At 47.0% G+C, this 21,044-nt stretch overlaps 1 protein-coding gene across 2 annotated transcripts in view; it reads left to right on the top strand.

Annotated features, from left to right (window-relative positions):
• The window catches only part of DPH1 (diphthamide biosynthesis 1), a 1,923,189-nt gene that overhangs the window by 440,174 nt on the left and 1,461,971 nt on the right, over positions 1–21,044 (top strand). The gene's annotated exons all lie outside the window — the stretch shown is intronic.

The raw sequence follows: 21,044 nt of genomic DNA, 5'->3' as shown, positions 1-21,044 counted from the left end.
ACCGTTCTTTAGCCCACTCCACCCCAGTTCAGACATGGCCATATGCAAATCAGTCTGACTCTGTGCCTCATGGGAACAGTCCAGCCCGAACTGTCAAGCCATGCCTTCCCTGGACCGGAATCAAGCTTCCGAGGACCGGTTTCTGGCATTTCAGCCGTCTTTAGCCAGGCTTGCTTGAATCCAGTGGCAAAGTGAGCAAGGGACTCAATGTTTGAGCATACCCTGCCAACTTATGGCGAACACAGCGGTACAAAAGGGGGTGGTGATGGACGGAGCATCTGAACTAATCAAACACTCACACCCAGTCAACAGATCTGGGTTTAATCCATCACCGTTCTTTAGCCCACTCCGCCACTCCAGTTCAGACATGGCCGTATGCAAATCACTCTGACCCTGTGTCTTATGGGAACAGTCCAGCCCGAACTACCAAGCCAAAGCTTCCCTGGACCGGAATCAAGCTTCCTAGGACCGGTTTCTGGCATTTCAGCCATCTTCAGCCAGGCTTGCTTGAATCCAGTGGCAAAGTGAGCAAGGGACTCCACGTCTGAGTATACCCAGCCAACTTATGGCGAACAAAGCGGTACAAAAGGGGGTGGTGATGGACGGAGCATCTGAACCAATCAAACACTCACACCCAGTCAACAGATCTGGGTTTAATCCATCACCGTTCTTTAGCCCACTCCGCCACCCCAGTTCAGACATGGCCATCACCACCCCCTTTTGTACCGCTTTGTGACCGTCACCTTCAACATCTGAATCAGAGTGCAAATTGCTTTCATTACTCTGATCAGGTGTGTGATGATCAGTTGGTTCAGTGGAAGTAGGTACACCATCCGCATGTGAGTCTTCATTTCTTAAAAACATTCAATTTTCAGAATTCATGGATCTGTGTACATTTTCTGGTTCATCGTACTCAACCCATAGGTCATTTTTAAGTCCACTCAAATGTTTTTGAGCCAGTTCCTTACCCTCCGTACTGCATTAAGCTAACCTGTTCATATGCCAAACTTTGCCATCACTGAGTTTGGCTGCATTGTTGTATAATTTGCAGATGCGAAGGGGAGTCGTGAATCTACTTTCCATATTCTTGACCTTTCTTTCAAGATTAACTTTGACCAAATTACCAACTTTAAATGAGTGATCCTTGACTCCATGTTTGTTGTCATACCATTTTTATAACATATTTGTGCTTTTTTGATGTTGCTTCTGATGGTTTCAGGTGACCATTGTATCTGTTTTGACGTAGGCAACCATCCTAAGTCTCTGCTGATAGGTTGTCTACTCCTCATGAGTTCAAACGGAGATTCATTAGTGCTGGCATTGGGTGTGATTCTGTATGCCCAAATGAGTTTCAATATTTCTTTTTCCCAATTGAGAATACTATTTCTGGACAATTGTATGTTGCCTTTTATAACTCTGTTGAAACGTTCAAGAAGGCTGTTACCTTCTGGATGATATAGCAGGGTGGTATTGTGACTTATACAATTTATCTCCAGGAATAATTTGAATGCTTCAGAGGAGAAATGGGGTCCGTTGTTGGTTAGAATGCACGTACGCAGTCCCTCGCTCATGAAAAGTTTATCCAAAAATTATCGTTGCAACTTACACAGTCTCTGATTAAGACTTCAATTTGTTTATCGATTCCAGGACACCAATAGATGTTTTTGACTCTTTGTTTAGTCCTGGAGATACCAAGGTGACCTATGTGGCAAAGTTTGAAGATTTGTTTTAAAGAGATTCTGGGGTAACAGCTTTCCCTACTCTAAGTAGCACGCCATTTTCAACACTTAATTCATTCCTTAGTTCCCAAAAATCCTGGCACCTTTATCAAGATGTTTCTTTTCCAGCCAATGGTTATTGATGTATTTACAGACCCTTTGCAGTGTGAGATCTCTTTGCATGTGATCTATCCACTCTGCTTTTGAAATACCATCGAGGGAGCTTGTGCTCATAGTTGTTGTTTCGAAATACCATCGAAGTCCACATCAAAAAGTAGAGCTACTTTCTCCGCCTCTTCCTGATCTTCTAAGACTCCTTCATTGGGTAAAGGTAATCTACTTAGAAAATCTGCAACTTTGTTCTTGACCCCAGGCAAGTATTCAACTGTATAATTGTAATCTAATAATTTGACAGACATTTTGCTCAACCTGGGAGAAGTGGTTTGTAACCCAGCAGCTGAAAGAATTTTAATGAGGGGTTTGTGATCTGTTCTTAAGCGAATGTTTTAACTCCAGACATAGACTCTAAAGTAGTTAAGGACCCAAGTACATGCAAGCATTTCACGTTCTGTCACTGAATACCTTTCTTCTGCTATAGTCAGTCATCGAGATGTGAAGGCTACAACCCACTCATTTTTGTCCGAATCCATTTGTGAAAGAACAGCCCCTAGCCCCTTGTTGCTGGCATCAGTAGTAATGAATACTTGAGCTTTGGGATCAAAACCTTTCAGGAAAGGTGCACCACTTATTTCTTTGTTAATGAGATCGAACGCATTTTGGCACACAGGGAACCATACAAATTTGACTTTGTTTTTAAGTAATTGCCGAAGGTGGTACGTCTTTTCTGAAAATGTGTTAATGAATTTGGAATAGTATTCGGTTAAACCGAGAAATGCTCTAACATCATCTTTGTTGATAGGACAAGGTGCTTTGAGGAAAGCATTAACCAGGCCCTGTTTAGGTTTAATGCCGTCCTGACTGATGCAATGACCAAGATAAACTACTTTGTTTTGCGAAAATGTGCACTTGTCTAATTCAACAGTTAGCCCATTTAGCTTTAGAATTTCGAACACTTGCTTCAAATGTACATCATGTTCCATTTGGTTACTACCCATGACAAGAATATTGTCTTGGAAGAACTTTATGCCAACAACGCCCTCAAAGATAGATGACATTATTCTTTGGAAAAGCGCTGCAGCTGAAGCTACACCAAATGGTACCCGAGTGAAGCTATAGCAACCAAAGGGTGTAATGAAGGTTGTATACTTTTTACTAACAACATGTAAAGCTACCTGTTGATATGCTGACTTTAAGTCTATAATATAAAACAGTTTCATATCCAGGTGGCATCAAAAATTTCATTAATACGAGGCAGTGGATATTGATCAACATTAATACTTTTATTAAGATCTCTCATATCAATACAAAGTCTGATATTTCAATTAGGACGTTTAACGACAACCATGGGAGAAACCCATTCAGCATATTCAACCTTCTCAATGACTCCGCTCGTGACTAGTCTGTTGAGTTCAGTTTGAACGTCCTCAGTGATGATAGTGGTGAATTCTTGGTCACACATCAATTTAGCCAGATGGACACTGCACATGGTGAGAAGATGAGTAGTAGGCGTGAGGTGCTGTCAGCTATCCCATCCTAGTCGCCACTTTTAGAAATGAAGCGGAGCCGTGAGGGTTCGGTAAGTGAAGGTTTATTGTAACAACCCGTACACGTCTGTGCGGTTCTCTGGTCCGGGAGCAATTGCCTCCAGTATCGATAACCATAACAGTGTAAATTGCCACATTGGAATGTGGAATGTTGGGGGAACCAATGGAAGGGGCAGGTGACAACATAATGATTGTTCTCGCTCTGGTGGGTCATGAGACAGTTACTGTCGTCCGCCATGGACCTGGCACGCGACAGTAACTGTAGATACAACATTTCCTGTCCCTGTTCTGCTGTGGCTTCAAAGGAAGAACAAGTCTTGTTTGTCTTTCTTTTTACTCCTTAAAAATGTCAGTGTCTGATTTGTAAGTCGAATGCTATGCAAACGGAAGACTGAGCTGAGCCCACCCGACCAAGAGAGCCTTTGGCCCTCCAAATGCTCCAGTAAAGAGTGTCCATTTCATTTTTTGTTTTTCGAGTGTTTTGTGCCCTTACACTTTGTTTAATCACCTCACTTGTATGGTGTTGACTTATGCTCCTAAAAAATATCTTCATGCAGAGGGGTGAAAGTTAGCAAACTGAATGTTGATGTTTTCTCCCACATATAAAAGAGCACCAGGGTGTCGGACACTCCCACTACAGCAAAAGACAGTGATTGCAAGTGCCCATAGCAATTGGGAGTCTGCAGGGCTTTAAGTGGGTGTGAAAAAAATGGTGGGGGACGGATAGGGTGTCCCAAAGCGGTGTGGCCGATGTAATTAGGGCATGACTTAAAAAATTCAAGCTAAAAATCTGTGCTTAGCATAGTGTGCCACCTGACTGGTCATTTGCTGCTTCTGTCATTGCATTCAGATATATAATACAACAAGTAACATTACACCTACAAGAAGACAGGAGTATTGGCTTTCCAATGGTTGTGAGTTGCATAAGATAAATAAGCAACAACTGTGGCTTCGTTGAATAGAATATTTAAAATGCTTCAATTCTGTAATGTTGAGACTGAAAGAACTGTAACAAGTCTCTTTGAAGTTACATCAAAGACAGTGAAGGGTAGTACTGTCGCAGTGTTAAGACTTTTTTTTTTCCTGTGGACGAGGACAAAAATGGAGAGTCCGATAAGGACCCGTCTCAGCACCTGCTTAGAACTGCCGGTGCTGAATACTGGCATGACCCGGCCTACTTAAAGCCCATGGAGTCTGGCACCAAAATGTCAACCGCATGTGTTGTGTGTATACACACACACACAAACACACTCTCTCTTTGGGAGATCAATTAGAGAACATATATTTTAGTAGTGGTTTGTTTTATATTCTTTCTACAGTAAGGCCTTTCCTAAATGGGAAAAATGATGTTGCGTTGTGACAGTTAACCAAAGAAGATTCTATGGACCATTCCGCTTAGCTTACATGATATGCTTTTTTGAATTTAGATAGTTATCAGTGGCAGTTTTGTGACTTCTGCTTGAGTCACGTGTAACCTGCAGGACACAGTTTTGATGACCATCATGGGCTTCTCAGCATTTCAACCTTCTGAAGTTGATAAAGCTGTGTCTGAACTGGGGTGGCAAAGTGAGCTAAAGAACGATGATGTATTCAACACAGATCTGTGACTGGGGGTGAGTATCTGAAAAGTTTCAGCGTTCCGTCCATCATATCCTTGTGTTTGCGTTGATAAAATTGGAGATAATGGTTTTACAAATACAAAGTCTTGCTATTTAGAATGCTTTATAATGGTACTATGCGCCTAAATATATTTTATGAAAGCACTACATGAAATACATTTCTATATTTGTTCAATAAAAAACAAAGGTTTCTGTGTAAGTTGAAGTAAAAATGGAATGTAAACTGCAACACACAGAAAAGAACAAGTCTCAAAAGTACTAAATCACATAATTGAAGATTTTTTTAAACATCTTATTATATACAACTATCTTAACTATTTGTGAATATTACAAGAAGTTTCGGCTTATTGATGATTATTCGGAAGCTGCTTGTGTAGCACTGCGTGTTTTTTGTCAAGTAAGAAAAAATTTATGTATGCCAGTTCCTTTGAGATATATTTGTGTATTTAACCTGGACCTATTTCACCCTGAACGTTGGTTAAAAATAATGCATTGGATAATCCCAGTGACCAAGGCCCTTGTAAGGAGTTGACCTTGAACACTGCGCCTGATCTTGGTAATGCGAGTAGCACGGTAATACCATAGTCCAGAGATTAATCCTGTGAACAAACAGATGCTTATTTCGGCCATTGAAAAACAGAATAAAACAGTAATTTTTACCCATACTAATAGCATGAGGTACTGGCCTGGAATTATCCCCGTTGACATTACCAGCTGTTAAATCTTAAATCCTGATCACCTAAGCCAAATTTATCAGTCATTAAATCCCAAAACAATTCATAAACAATCACAATAGTATGGCTGATAGAGTGATCCAGGCAGAGGTTTGCAGGTGGACAGGACCGGAATGGAGGTTTGCGGGTGGACAGGACGGGAATGCTTTCAGACTTTTTGAGGAGGCTCTTCCACTTTATTGGAGTTCTCCATAGTAAATCATTCCACAGAGGGAGAATGGAGCCTCCTGTGCAAATGCACTTTTTTCACTTTTATTTCTGTAAGCACAACATTTATCTCCTTGAGAAATCTATTCCTCTACTCCCAAAGTAGATCTGGAGGTGATATGTTCCCCACCAGTTCCAGGAAGTAGAAGTTACTCCAGCAATTTCCAGAGTGGAAAGGCTGCCAAGGGAAATTTGAAAATGACCACAAATATATATGCCTGTGGGTGTTCCTTAAAAGTTCTAAGGCAAATGCCCCCTCACAACACTCAATTCTCACACCTTAAGTGGGGGATTTCTTTACACTCTTGGTCGAGAAATCCACAGTAATATATGCATAGCCATCTGTCAGGAGTTCCTTTATTTATTCCATGCAGGTGTAAAAAAGGTAAAGTTGGTCATAAACCTATGTTTATGACAACATTTACCTTTTGAGAATACAGCCCTATAAGTTAACACTTTTTTTTTAAACCTACTTTATTGATTTTCATGCACAACAATCCAGCATGTCAGCAATTATACCCCTTATAAGTTAACATACAGAGAATAAATGTTCAACAATTAGGTATTATGGCTCCATAGAGGAATCCGTGGAGTTGGAAATCTTAGTCCTTTGCATATATGTTTTTTAAACCTCTCGAGATTGATGAAGTATGAAACTGACAAAGCATTTCAAAATGATCCCTTTGTTGTATGGGGCCGTAATCACACCATTAGATAACCCTTTCTTACTGGTTCCGACAAGATGCTTACTTCCCTTTCTCCAGTACTGGTGTTACAGGGCAGGCATTCCAGAGGCAGTGAAGGTGAAATATGCTATTCATTTTGCTGCTGGCTTTCAGCACTTAATGGCTGCAGGAAAAACAGTTCCCTGCAGTTGAATGTCCTGCACGTCTTCAGGCAATAGGATGGGTGTGAAGCAAGAGGAACGTCAAGATCATATTTTGCATTGCCGTATTGCTATGCATAGTTACGTGATATTCCTCTATGAGGTAGAGATGTATAAATCTCACTATAACTCTATAACTTTACGTTATGTACTTTTAACATATATTTTTAAAACATTAAAATATGTCTCGAACACTACATTTCACTACCGTAGTATACAACATTACACTCATTTCTGATCTTATTATTGGTTGTTACTGTAATAAATAATAAAATAGATAATAAAAAGAAATCATTAATCAGTATGATATTATTCCTGTGAAGTATGAGTTTTGAAATTGCTGCTGAAAGGATACTCTACTAATGATCCACAACCTAAAAATATTGCCCTTCACAAAGTATGGTCAGTTATGTTAACAGAGCACCTCCACCTTCACAACCAATACATTTTAGTCATGCTCTGTAGCCAAAAATCTCTTGTCTACTTTTATGTCTAGGCATGGCTATGCTTAGTTGATCCTGGGCACGGTCACTGCCCTAGGCCTCTAACAAGTGCCATCCTTTGAGCACCCAAACTTGCACATCCTGCAGCAGTGCTCAGATGGCATGGTTTGTAGTCAGGCCCTATGCCCAGTACTGCATCACCACTACAAATTGGATACTGAGAAGGGCCAACGACCTGTTCAATTAGGCCAAACAATAGTAAACATATGCATCTTTCACTTTGTAGACTTGTGAAAAGTGGGCCTATATTGTCAGTGTCTAAAACAGCAGATCTTCCTAAATGCTTTGATTTTTGCCCCCACCACATCCATCATCTTGGCCCACCCATGTTGCTTCATGGCCCTCCCAGATTCAGAATCTTGGAGCCCGGACTGTTGAAATGTCACCTTCAAGGAGGAAAAGGTGTTCACTGTGCGTGCTTGGTTGTGTCTCGTTATATGTGTTGCAAGCTGGAGGCCCAGTAGTGTGGGTGGAGTGTTTGTTTCCACTAAGACCTAAAGTAGGTAACCGAACTTGACACTATTAAATGACATTGAAATCCTTGGTGGGAATACAGATGCAGGAATCCATCTTTCTTCCACTTGTTCCTGACAAACTGCGGGTTCAGGTCTCCGTTCATTTTGTGTTTAAACAAGCCAATGCTACATACCATGCTTGTGAACTTGTGGCAGGCACTTGACTGATTATTATAATATCTTTTAGTGCACATGTTGTCGTTTAAGGTTCATAAACTTCTCAATATCTTTATGTTCTTCCTGTTCCAGAAATGGTAGTTTGTGGGTGACTGGCTTGCCTTGGTTCTGCGCTGGTTTGTCTTGCTTAAGAACTGATTGGTGTGGGGTAGTGAGATCCAACTTCCTGCAGGGGGCGGTAGGTAAGCTATGTATATATGTGTGGTTGGGTAGCATTCCCTCACCCAAGCATATGCTATGTTTCATTTAGGCACACATTAGTATGTTCTTTGGCTGCATGCTAAGTGTAGTGAAGCCAAAGCAGCCACAAGGGTAGGGAGTCCTTGAATTCCCCTTACACTTCTTGCCTCACAAAAGCTCATTTTCCATGCGTGGTGGGCCACGAGTTGGAGTACAAGCCATCAAGCTCTTGGAATGAAGCAGGCAATGCCAGGAACACCCCCTCCTCCCGCCTCGGGATGTTCCTATCTTTTTCCAGGGACCTGCAGTAAAACCTGGAACTGCATTATCGATGCAAGTCCCTGTAAGGCTCTAGCCTAGCCGGTACAATGTGAAGGATCTAAGTGAGTTTGGAGTTGTTAAACTGTTGTGCTAAACTACGCTTGTAAACCTAGTCTGCTCCAAATGACTCCAGTTCGGCCTTCTGTGATTGAGCTCTGGAAGGCTTAAAGCATAGACTTGCCTGGCTGGGTGCCCTCTTCTTGAAATCTCCTAGAAAGCTTTGCAAGTTTACTACATGGGCTAAGCTCTTCTTTCTAGTGTAAAGAAGATTCCAGGACTGGCCCCACTGCAATATTTTGAAGTTACTCTGCAGCCTCATTTAACATTTTCGAACTCTTCGACAGCAGCTCTCTGAGCCCGTATGGGGAAGAAGGTGGTCATGTAGTGATGGGGTGGCTTTTAAGACAGATTGTTGCTTTTATCACTCCCTCCTTACACTACTGGGTCATTCAGAGACTCGTGCTACATGCAAGTAGCAGTGCTAGAGGACCGCTCACTAGAGCGCCATGGTGCATCCCTACGAAGGTATGATGCAGGGACTTTGAGGAGGCAGATGTGGACAGAGATTCTGGGCGCTCGCTGACTGAGTCTGTGAATCCTTATGTCTTGAATATTCCTGTGGGAACACACGCTGGATTCCATGTGTCGGTCTGTATGGTACATGCCTGTAAATGTAAACTGATCGGGCCCAGGGTTCTCTGTATTCGCACTGTGGCATTCCTAGCAGTGGTGATTAGTTCTTGCTCTGGAATCCCTGCTCCTGAATGTCAGCACGTGTGGGACATCATTGTTCGGTGGCATAGCTGGAATTGGGTCATCTAGGTAAACTCTGTATTCCCTGTGTCAGTATAGGGGCATCCATTGTGTGCTACATGTCAGCAGGTGCAGCAGGCTCTGGAACTAGCAGCACTAAAGGACACACACACACACACACACAACTGGTTGGCTGGTGTGGGTCGGAAGTCACGAGCGACCTCCGCCCATTTATTTACAGGGTGTTACAATGTATGCTAGCGCTTCTGGGCTATGGGTCTCGGTACAGCATATGGCCGGCACCTAGACTACTACATACCATCCCAAGTCAGTATTCAAATCAACCAACAAAAAGTTAACACATAAAGTCTCTGAGTCTTTGACTCTGCCTCGGATTGGGTCTCAGTTCATACCTCTGGTGGTGGCCTCCGCGACTCGCCTGAGGACTGCCAGGTGACCCAGTGGTGGTGTTGATCGAGGAGGTTCCAGCCTCGACAACTGTGGGGGAAGGCAGGCTTACCGCAGTTTGGCCTTCCTCGAGGCCTGGTGATTGGCTCCCGACGGCAGCTTCTCCACCTTCTACATGGCCAGGAGGCATCCGGTCGATGTTGGCTTTGTGGATTCGCTTGGTCCAGGATATGTTTCGGGTCATGACTTCGTCTCCCCTCTGAGCAGGGATGGCGGTCCCGTTGGTCTTCATCACGGTCCATGCCCCGGGCTTGTAAGCGGTGCGGAACTTCCCTCTGCTGCGGCGGGTCCTCACGAAGATGGTGCACCCTGGCGTGATATTCCTAATTTTCGCCTTCCTCCTTTTGCTGGCCCGCTCGTTGGTCGCTGTCCTCTGTGTCTGAGTACTGTTGGGGTCATAGGGTTCAGGAGCCCAACCGTCGGCGGCGGGGATGGTGTCCCGTTGGGGCCATGCCAGCATCAGTGACCAGGGTGACCTCTGGGTGGTGCAGTGCAGTGCAGAGTACTGCGGTAGTCCTGTAGGAATTGGTGCAGAGCAATTTCTGGGTCAGTCTCTTCGGAGACAGCGATCCGCAGGATGTTAATGAGGGTCCTCATGAAGGGTTCTGCTTCTCTGTTGGCTTGTGGCCATTGGGGGTGATCTGGTGGTGATGGATACCCACCAGTGCCAACATGTTTTGAACTCTGTTCCCTGAAAAGGGGGTCCGTTGTCGGGACTTGATTTCTTGGGGCAGTCCGAACAGTGCAAATGTTTTTTTCAATACGAGTTGCAGGTGAGCAAATGATGTGGATGCAATGACTTTGACTACTGGGTATTTTGTATAGCTGTCGATGATTACTGCCACACGGGAAGCTCCCAAAGTCTATACTAATTCTCGCCCACGGGGCTGTCACTGGGTCTTCGGTTATTGTTTGATGGAGTGGTCTTGGCCACTTGTGAACTGGCATGGTCTGCAGTTTCTTACGAGAGTGTCCACTGCCGCTTCGAGTCCAGGGAACCACACTTTCTCTCATGTGAGATTTCATTCGCATTGTCCCTTGATGTCCCTCGTGGGCTAAGGCAGTAGCCTGCTCCTGTAGACGTGCAGGGATGGCTATTCGAGAACCTCTTAGTACTACCCCATGTGCTGCAGCGCTCAGTTCGTTGTGCACTCTCCAGAGTTTGCTCAGCCAGTCTCTGTCAGTCAAGTTCCAACCGTTAACTCTATGTAGAAAGTCTTCCCAAGATCCCCTTCTTGGCGACTGTATCACCCTCATTAGCACAGCGTCTGTTCCGGTTTCAGCCTTGATCTCGTCTAAGGTGATAGCTCAAGGGCAGACCCATTGGGACACCATGTCTACATACTCCTCCGTCTTCAGTTCCTGGTCGCCACTGTCCTCTGCTGCCGGATTCTTCACTCCGGGTCTAGACAGCAACTCCATTTGGTAATGCTGCAGCTGTATGGCCCAGTGTTCGATTCTTGCTGGTGCGTGTGGTGCTGTGCCTCTGAATAGTGGGATTAACGGCTGGTGGTCGGTCGCCACCCAAAATGAATGCCCCCTGACATATAGGTGGAAGTGGTTGCAGGCCCACTTGATGGCCAATGCCTCCCGCTCGATCTGACAGTGCTGGGATTCTGTTGGTGTGAGTGCCTTACTCGCGAAAGCGAGTGGATTCCATTTTCCAGGTTCTGTCTCCAGGGCCAGGAGAGCTCCTAGCCCAACGGGACTGGCGTCCACTAGAAGTTCCGTCATCTGGGTGGTGTCAAATACACCATGGTGGTTTTTCCTAGCAGTGCCTCTTTAATTTTTTGGAAGGTGCCTTCCTCTTCTTGGCCCCTCTTCCAGGTTACATCTTTCTTCGTCAGAGTGAGCAGAGGCTCCCCTAGCGTGGCCAGGTTCGGTATGAACCTCCCACAATAGGTTGCCATCCTGAGGAAACTCCTGACTTCTGTTGCAGTTGTCGGTGCGGGCGCTTGTTGTATGGCCTGTGATTTTCTCGGGTCCACTCTGACCCCTTCCTGGCTGAACACTTAGCCAAAGAACTCAATTGACTTCTGGAAAAACGAACACTTGTCTTGGTGAAAGGTGACTCCGTGCTCAGCGAGACGTTGGAGTGTGGCCCGGAGATGGCGGTGATGTTCTTCTATGGTCGCGGAGTGTATCAGGATATCATCGCTGACATTGAGCACTCCGTGGAGTCCTGACATCACTTCCTGGACAGCGTTCTGGAATATTTCTGCTGCTGACGAGATGCCGAAGTTTAGTTTCTTGTAGCGTCATAAACCGATGTGGGTCGAAAACATTGTAATACACTGGCGAGCCTCAATTAGTGGTATCCTGCATTGAGGTCTAGCTTGAAGAACCAGCAGGATCCGTTGAGATCAGCCAGGATGTCGTCTACGATGGACGTCGGGTGTCTTTCACGCTTGATTGCCTGGTTGGGATAGGCGCATGTTGATACATATGCAAAAAGAACAATTGATGGTCAAAATGCAGAACAATGTCATACATGCACCCCAGTACCGAGATCTGATGTCGATACAGCCTGAGTTTTCCGGGCTGTTTTGGTTTCTCCGCGATCACCATGGGTGATACCCAGGGCGTCGGCCCCGCGACCTTCTCGATAACGCCCTGTTGTTCCAGTTCTAGTAGTTCTTTCACCACTAATGGTCTCAGGTGGAATGGAATTCATCTGTGTCTCAGGGCCACTGGTTTTATGGCTTTGTCGATGTGGAGTTTGATCTGTGCTGTCTTCATGCATCCGAGGCCTCTGAACAGTTGCGGCAATGGGTTGAAGAATTCTTCAGTTTGTAGTGTTTTGATAGCGTTGGCAAACGTGACTAGGCCAAGGTCCTCGGCTGTGTGGCTTCCCACCAAGATGTCTGCTTCCTTGTCGACCACGTGGAAGGTAGTTGTGATTTCGTGCCCTTCTGCTTTGACTTGGACTGTCATCTTCCCTTTTAGTGGTAGAGGGGTTTAGCTGCCATACATTAGGATCCAGACGTGCGATGGGGACAATACGGGACATGGGTTGAGCCGCTTGTATTGTTGGCACCCCTTTATGTTTACGGACTCTCCTGTGTCAATCAACGCAGTGACCTGGGATCCGGCAATTTCTATGGCGCACGTGGGTTGTGGCTGCCTCTTCCACTTGAGGTCACTTGCGAATAAAATCAGGTAGCACTTGCCCTCCTCATCAGATGATGAATCTTTGAGGTAGTACCTCTATCGTGTGGGTGTCCGGGCCGATCTGGGGTTTTCAGGCTCTTGCAGCGACAGGTGTTTGACTGCCTTCAATGGTGGCCGTTGTCCTCTGGCACCTCGATAACGCGTGCCTCCTCTACACCCTACTGCGAAGTGGATGGGTGTACCACACTTTGAACATGTTCGCCCTTGCGCCGGGCAGTCTTCCTGCAGGTGTTCTTCCCTTCCGCAGTATCCACAGCACGACCCATGTGCGCCACTGGCCCCGGGGGCCACTGTTCAGGTATCGGATCGTGTCTGCTCTTTCTGTCTTGATTGTGACTGGTTTTTCCACTTGTTGGGTAATTTTAATGTCCATTCCTGTCACCCTGGCGTCGGATAGCTTGTGCGACCTGGCCATGATGAGGATGTCATCCTGGGTAATGCCTGGCTGATGCAGGATGAGGGTCCGGAGTTTCTTGTTCCGGCAACCTTGGGCCCTCACCTCTTTGTTTTGGTCATCATCCGTACATGTGCTTGCCAGCTCATGCAGTCACATGTGGAATGTGTCCATCGACTTCTCTTCCCTCTGCCGTGCTTGGCGCAGTTTAAACCGTAATGTGGATTTAATTGGGGGTCGAAATGTGCATTCAGGGTCCTGACCTCTGCATTGTAGTTTATGTATTTATTTATTAATGACACTTATAGAGCGCGTACAATTACCCGTGGGCGTCTCGGCGCTAATATGCAATGATGTCTCTCCCTGATCAGTTCGTTCAGAAGCTTGATTTACTGATTAAATAACCATGTTTTCAGTTTTTTTCTAAACTGAAGAAGTGAGGAACTTGTTTTTATGTGGTTTGGTAGGGTATTCCAGATTTTGGGGGCCGCAATTGAAAAGCGATACAGAAAAGGGGGTGGTGATGAACAGAGTGTCTGAATTAAGCAGACCACTCTTACCCAGTCCAAAGATCAGGGCTTGATCCATCACCGTTATTTATCTCACTGCCCCATCCCAGCTCAGAACCTGGCTATATGCAAATCAGTCTGTCCCTGGCCCAGTGCATCATGGGAACAGGGCAGACCAAACTACCAAGCCAATTCTTCACCAGAAAGGAGACAAGCTACCGGGGACCGGTTTCTGGCATTTCAGCCTCTTCGGCCCGGCTTGCTTGAATCCTGATGGAGCAGTGAGAAAGGGACTCATGTCTGAGTATACCCTGCCACACCTATAGTGGCCAAAAACGATACAGAAAAGGGGGTGGTGATGAACAGAGTGTCTGAATTAAGCAGACCACTCTTACCCAGTCCAAAGATCAGGGCTTGATCCATCACCGTTATTTATCTCACTGCCCCATCCCAGCTCAGAACCTGGCTATATGCAAATCAGTCTGTCCCTGGCCCAGTGCATCATGGGAACAGGGCAGACCAAACTACCAAGCCAATTCTTCACCAGAAAGGAGACAAGCTACCGGGGACCGGTTTCTGTCATTTCAGCCTCTTCGGCCCGGCTTGCTTGAATCCTGATGGAGCAGTGAGAAAGGGACTCATGTCTGAGTATACCCTGCCACACCTATAGTGGCCAAAAACGATACAGAAAAGGGGGTGGTGATGAACAGAGTGTCTGAATTAAGCAGACCACTCTTACCCAGTCCAAAGATCAGGGCTTGATCAATCACCGTTATTTATCTCACTGCCCCATCCCAGCTCAGAACCTGGCTATATGCAAATCAGTCTGTCCCTGGCCCAGTGCATCATGGGAACAGGGCAGACCAAACTACCAAGCCAATTCTTCACCAGAAAGGAGACAAGCTACCGGGGACCGGTTTCTGGCATTTCAGCCTCTTCGGCCCGGCTTGCTTGAATCCTGATGGAGCAGTGAGAAAGGGACTCATGTCTGAGTATACCCTGCCACACCTATAGTGGCCAAAAACGATACAGAAAAGTGGGTGGTGATGAACAGAGTGTCTGAATTAAGCAGACCACTCTTACCCAGTCCAAAGATCAGGGCTTGATCCATCACCGTTATTTATCTCACTGCCCCATCCCAGCTCAGAACCTGGCTATATGCAAATCAGTCTGTCCCTGGCCCAGTGCATCATGGGAACAGGGCAGACCAAACTACCAAGCCAATTCTTCACCAGAAAGGAGACAAGCTACCGGGGACCGGTTTCTGGCATTTCAGCCTCTTCGGCCCGGCTTGCTTGAATCCTGATGGAGCAGTGAGAAAGGGACTCATGTCTGAGTATACCCTGCCACACCTATAGTGGCCAAAAACGATACAGAAAAGGGGGTGGTGATGAACAGAGTGTCTGAATTAAGCAGACCACTCTTACCCAGTCCAAAGATCAGGGCTTGATCCATCACCGTTATTTATCTCACTGCCCCATCCCAGCTCAGAACCTGGCTATATGCAAATCAGTCTGTCCCTGGCCCAGTGCATCATGGGAACAGGGCAGACCAAACTACCAAGCCAATTCTTCACCAGAAAGGAGACAAGCTACCGGGGACCGGTTTCTGGCATTTCAGCCTCTTCGGCCCGGCTTGCTTGAATCCTGATGGAGCAGTGAGAAAGGGACTCATGTCTGAGTATACCCTGCCACACCTATAGTGGCCAAAAACGATACAGAAAAGGGGGTGGTGATGAACAGAGTGTCTGAATTAAGCAGACCACTCTTACCCAGTCCAAAGATCAGGGCTTGATCCATCACCGTTATTTATCTCACTGCCCCATCCCAGCTCAGAACCTGTCTTTATTTTGTCCACCCTAAGCGTGGAAGGGTATACTCAGATGTGAGTCCCTTGCTCATTGCACCATCAGGATTCAAGCAAGCCGGGCCGAAGACGCCTGAAATGGCAGAAACCGGTCCCCGGAAGCTTGTTTCCTTCCCAGTGTAAGAATTGGCTTTTGTAGTCTGGTCTGCCCTGTTCCCATGATGCACTGGGCCAGGGACAGACTAGTTTGCATATAGCCAGGTTCTGAAACTGGGATGGTGCAATGAGCTAAAAAACGGTGTTGGATCTAGCCCTGATCTCTTGACTGGGTGAGAGTACTCTGCTTAATTCAGAGACTCTGTCCATCACCACCCCTTGTTGTAAATTATTTTGTCCACCCTAAGCGTGGAAGGGTATACTCAGATGTGAGTCCCTTGCTCATTGCACCATCAGGATTCAAGCAAGCCGGGCCGAAGACGCCTGAAATGGCAGAAACCGGTCCCCGGAAGCTTGTTTCCTTCCCAGTGTAAGAATTGGCTTTTGTAGTCTGGTCTGCCCTGTTCCCATGATGCACTGGGCCAGGGACAGACTAGTTTGCATATAGCCAGGTTCTGAAACTGGGATGGTGCAATTAGCTAAAAAACGGTGTTGGATCTAGCCCTGATCTCTTGACTGGGTGAGAGTACTCTGCTTAATTCAGAGACTCTGTCCATCACCACCCCTTGTTGTAAATTATTTTGTCCACCCTAAGCGTGGAAGGGTATACTCAGATGTGAGTCCCTTGCTCATTGCACCATCAGGATTCAAGCAAGCCGGGCCGAAGACGCCTGAAATGGCAGAAACCGGTCCCCGGAAGCTTGTTTCCTTCCCAGTGTAAGAATTGGCTTTTGTAGTCTGGTCTGCCCTGTTCCCATGATGCACTGGGCCAGGGACAGACTAGTTTGCATATAGCCAGGTTCTGAAACTGGGATGGTGCAATGAGCTAAAAAACGGTGTTGGATCTAGCCCTGATCTCTTGACTGGGTGAGAGTACTCTGCTTAATTCAGAGACTCTGTCCATCACCACCCCTTGTTGTAAATTATTTTGTCCACCCTAAGCGTGGAAGGGTATACTCAGATGTGAGTCCCTTGCTCATTGCACCATCAGGATTCAAGCAAGCCGGGCCGAAGACGCCTGAAATGGCAGAAACCGGTCCCCGGAAGCTTGTTTCCTTCCCAGTGTAAGAATTGGCTTTTGTAGTCTGGTCTGCCCTGTTCCCATGATGCACTGGGCCAGGGACAGACTAGTTTGCATATAGCCAGGTTCTGAAACTGGGATGGTGCAATGAGCTAAAAAACGGTGTTGGATCTAGCCCTGATCTCTTGACTGGGTGAGAGTACTCTGCTTAATTCAGAGACTCTGTCCATCACCACCCCTTGTTGTAAATTATTTTGTCCACCCTAAGCGTGGAAGGGTATACTCAGATGTGAGTCCCTTGCTCATTGCACCATCAGGATTCAAGCAAGCCGGGCCGAAGACGCCTGAAATGGCAGAAACCGGTCCCCGGAAGCTTGTTTCCTTCCCAGTGTAAGAATTGGCTTTTGTAGTCTGGTCTGCCCTGTTCCCATGATGCACTGGGCCAGGGACAGACTAGTTTGCATATAGCCAGGTTCTGAAACTGGGATGGTGCAATGAGCTAAAAAACGGTGTTGGATCTAGCCCTGATCTCTTGACTGGGTGAGAGTACTCTGCTTAATTCAGAGACTCTGTCCATCACCACCCCTTGTTGTAAATTATTTTGTCCACCCTAAGCGTGGAAGGGTATACTCAGATGTGAGTCCCTTGCTCATTGCACCATCAGGATTCAAGCAAGCCGGGCCGAAGACGCCTGAAATGGCAGAAACCGGTCCCCGGAAGCTTGTTTCCTTCCCAGTGTAAGAATTGGCTTTTGTAGTCTGGTCTGCCCTGTTCCCATGATGCACTGGGCCAGGGACAGACTAGTTTGCATATAGCCAGGTTCTGAAACTGGGATGGTGCAATGAGCTAAAAAACGGTGTTGGATCTAGCCCTGATCTCTTGACTGGGTGAGAGTACTCTGCTTAATTCAGAGACTCTGTCCATCACCACCCCTTGTTGTAAATTATTTTGTCCACCCTAAGCGTGGAAGGGTATACTCAGATGTGAGTCCCTTGCTCATTGCACCATCAGGATTCAAGCAAGCCGGGCCGAAGACGCCTGAAATGGCAGAAACCGGTCCCCGGAAGCTTGTTTCCTTCCCAGTGTAAGAATTGGCTTTTGTAGTCTGGTCTGCCCTGTTCCCATGATGCACTGGGCCAGGGACAGACTAGTTTGCATATAGCCAGGTTCTGAAACTGGGATGGTGCAATGAGCTAAAAAACGGTGTTGGATCTAGCCCTGATCTCTTGACTGGGTGAGAGTACTCTGCTTAATTCAGAGACTCTGTCCATCACCACCCCTTGTTGTAAATTATTTTGTCCACCCTAAGCGTGGAAGGGTATACTCAGATGTGAGTCCCTTGCTCATTGCACCATCAGGATTCAAGCAAGCCGGGCCGAAGACGCCTGAAATGGCAGAAACCGGTCCCCGGAAGCTTGTTTCCTTCCCAGTGTAAGAATTGGCTTTTGTAGTCTGGTCTGCCCTGTTCCCATGATGCACTGGGCCAGGGACAGACTAGTTTGCATATAGCCAGGTTCTGAAACTGGGATGGTGCAATGAGCTAAAAAACGGTGTTGGATCTAGCCCTGATCTCTTGACTGGGTGAGAGTACTCTGCTTAATTCAGAGACTCTGTCCATCACCACCCCTTGTCGCAATTGAAAAGCGGCGGTCACCCCAAGAAACTGTTCTGCTGCGTTGAACCACTAGTTGGTTAAGTGAGGTAGATCGAAGTATTCTGGGCGGATTGTAGGGAATTAGTTGCTCTTTGAGAAAACGCGGTCCTTGGTCCTGCAGTGTTTTGTAGACTATACACAATGATTTGAATTTACCCTGTTTTGGATGGTTAACCAGTGGTAACTTTTCAGAGTGTCCGAGATGGGTGCGAATTTAGGTTTTTTGGACAGCACGCGTGCCGCTGCGTTCTGCACGGTCTGTAGTTTTTTGGTAACTCTGTTTTGTGCATTCAGAAAAAGACCGTTACAGTAATCTAACGATGCTAGGACCAGGGAGGTGACTAACGTCTTGGCTGCTGAATCTGGTAGATAAGGTGTGATTTTTCTTATAATTTTGAGCTTAAAATGGGCGCTAGCTGCCACCTTGTTTGCGTGGGCCATGAAGTTGAGCTGGTCATCGAATGTCACTCCTAGGTTTCTGACCTTAACGGTGGGGCAAGGAGGGGTTCCTAGATCCGATGGCCACCAGGCTGCAGACCAGGCTGGCAAAAGGTTACCAAAGATAACCACCTCCGTTTTATCGGAGTTGAGCTTCAGGCAATTTTTTGCCATCCACTCACCGATGGCATTCATCCCGCTTTGGAATCTCTCTGCCACCTCCTGTCCATTGCCCTTTATGGCCAGCACCAGTTGAGTGTCATCGGCGTATGAGGTTAGGCCCATCCCATATGCTTTGATGACACTAGCAAGGTCCGACACATATATATTAAATAGTGTCGGACTTAGGGATGAGCCTTGGGGGACCCCACACGGTAATGACAAATCAGCTGATTGAAAAAGGCCCAGTGTAACCACCTGGGTTCTGTTGGCCAGGAAGGAAGCAAGTAGGTCCCTAGCAGTGAACTGAATACCCATCCTTTCGACACGGTCGATCAAGATCTTGTGGTCGACCGTGTCGAAGGCTGCTGAGAGATCAAGAAGGACAAGCAGAGCTGTTCCTCCTTGATCGCGGATGACTCTTATGTCATCAGCTGCTTTGATGAGAGCGGTTTCCGTACCATGGTGTTTACGGAAACCGAACTGAGTGTCATCCAGCAAGTTGTGACTTTCTATATATTCCGACAACTGCTGATTCATGGCCTTTTCGGTAACTTTAGCTAAAAAAGGGAGGCTCGCTATAGTTGTTTGGCTCCCTGGTGTTAGGTAGGTGGGGAAACGGCTTGTAGATTTCGTCGCCCACAAAGTGCAGTAGGAGGGACCCCTTGACTGCTCTGTCCATTTTCCGTGTCGACCTGAAGTAGTTGTCCAGCCTGCTGATCCATAGTGTCCATCTGGGAGACGCTGTTGCCGGGTCTATGAGCTTACTGAATGGGGGCAGTGCGTTGATCTACGAGTGTTGCAACACTGGCTGTATGGAAGAGGGCCCAGCTTGTTGGGCGGGCGGCAGGAGTTTAGGTTCTGCTTGAGACCGTTAGTCATCTCTGAGCGAGTGTTGTGCGCCCCCTGCTGTATTAGAGCTGTCCTTTAGGCAAGGCATGAAGACGCTACTTGAAAATGACACCCAAATGTGCTCCACATGCTCCTCACTGAGGTGGCTTCTGGAGCTTACCACCGTTTGACAGACTACTCCCATCAATCACCATTCGATTCTTGGGCGAAGCTCTGGGTGCGCAGGTTGCACTCGGTGCTGCCACCACGTGGCACAATGCAAGGGTGACGAGTGCTTCATACAGGACGGCGTGGCTTAGTTTGTGTGTGCGCCGTTGCTGGCACACTGCAGGCCGGCCTGCGCATGCGTGTACTGCATAGCTCGACGCCGGCTCCAACCGGATCTTCACCAGCGTCACCAGAGCATACGGGGCTCCGGTAAAGAAAGTGTGAGTGCGTACTTGCGCTGACGCGGTGGTGAAGCCTCCAGGCAGGCGGGCTCCGTGGCGCTGGGGTCAGGGTGATTCCGCCACAAAGACAGTAGGCTGCTGCCTCTCGATTGCTGGGCACACGCAGCCTGGGAGTGCAGCACGCGTTCTCCTCGCGACGCTGCGATGTTGTTCTTTGCTCTGCCGTGCCGGGAGCTGGCACCACAAACCAGGCAGGGTACGGTTTGTCCACAACGGACGAAAGGACGCCCACCCTCATCGCCAATGTGCTACTTGTCAGTAGGCGCAGCAAGCTCTGGAACTAGCCACGCTAAAGGACACACACACAACTGGTGGACTGGTGTTGGCCGGAAGTCACGAGCGACCTTCTCCTGATTATTTATGCCCTCTGGTCACGCTTGGCTTGAGGGTGATACAATGTATGCTAGCCCTTCCGGGCTATGGGTCTTGGTGCGGCATACGGCCGGCAACTAGACCGCTACACCTTGGAGTTCAGGCTGGGTGGGTCCAATAATCCCTGCATCTGTCTGTTGATGTGGCTCTGTATTGTTAGAGACTACATAGTAGCATTCCTGCGAGATACAGATTGGCCTGTCTTTAAAATCCCTTAATCTGTATATTAGAGTGCATGGAAGGTTTAGATTGCTTCCATTTATAAGGTAGCATGCTTTGTAGGGACAGACTAGATAGCTAGGCCCTGAATGTTAACGG

Source organism: Lissotriton helveticus, chromosome 3_1, assembly GCF_964261635.1.
Source record: "Lissotriton helveticus chromosome 3_1, aLisHel1.1, whole genome shotgun sequence".
In the NCBI taxonomy this organism is placed as follows: domain Eukaryota; kingdom Metazoa; phylum Chordata; class Amphibia; order Caudata; family Salamandridae; genus Lissotriton; species Lissotriton helveticus.
This window is presented reverse-complemented; position numbering and strand designations above follow the sequence as displayed.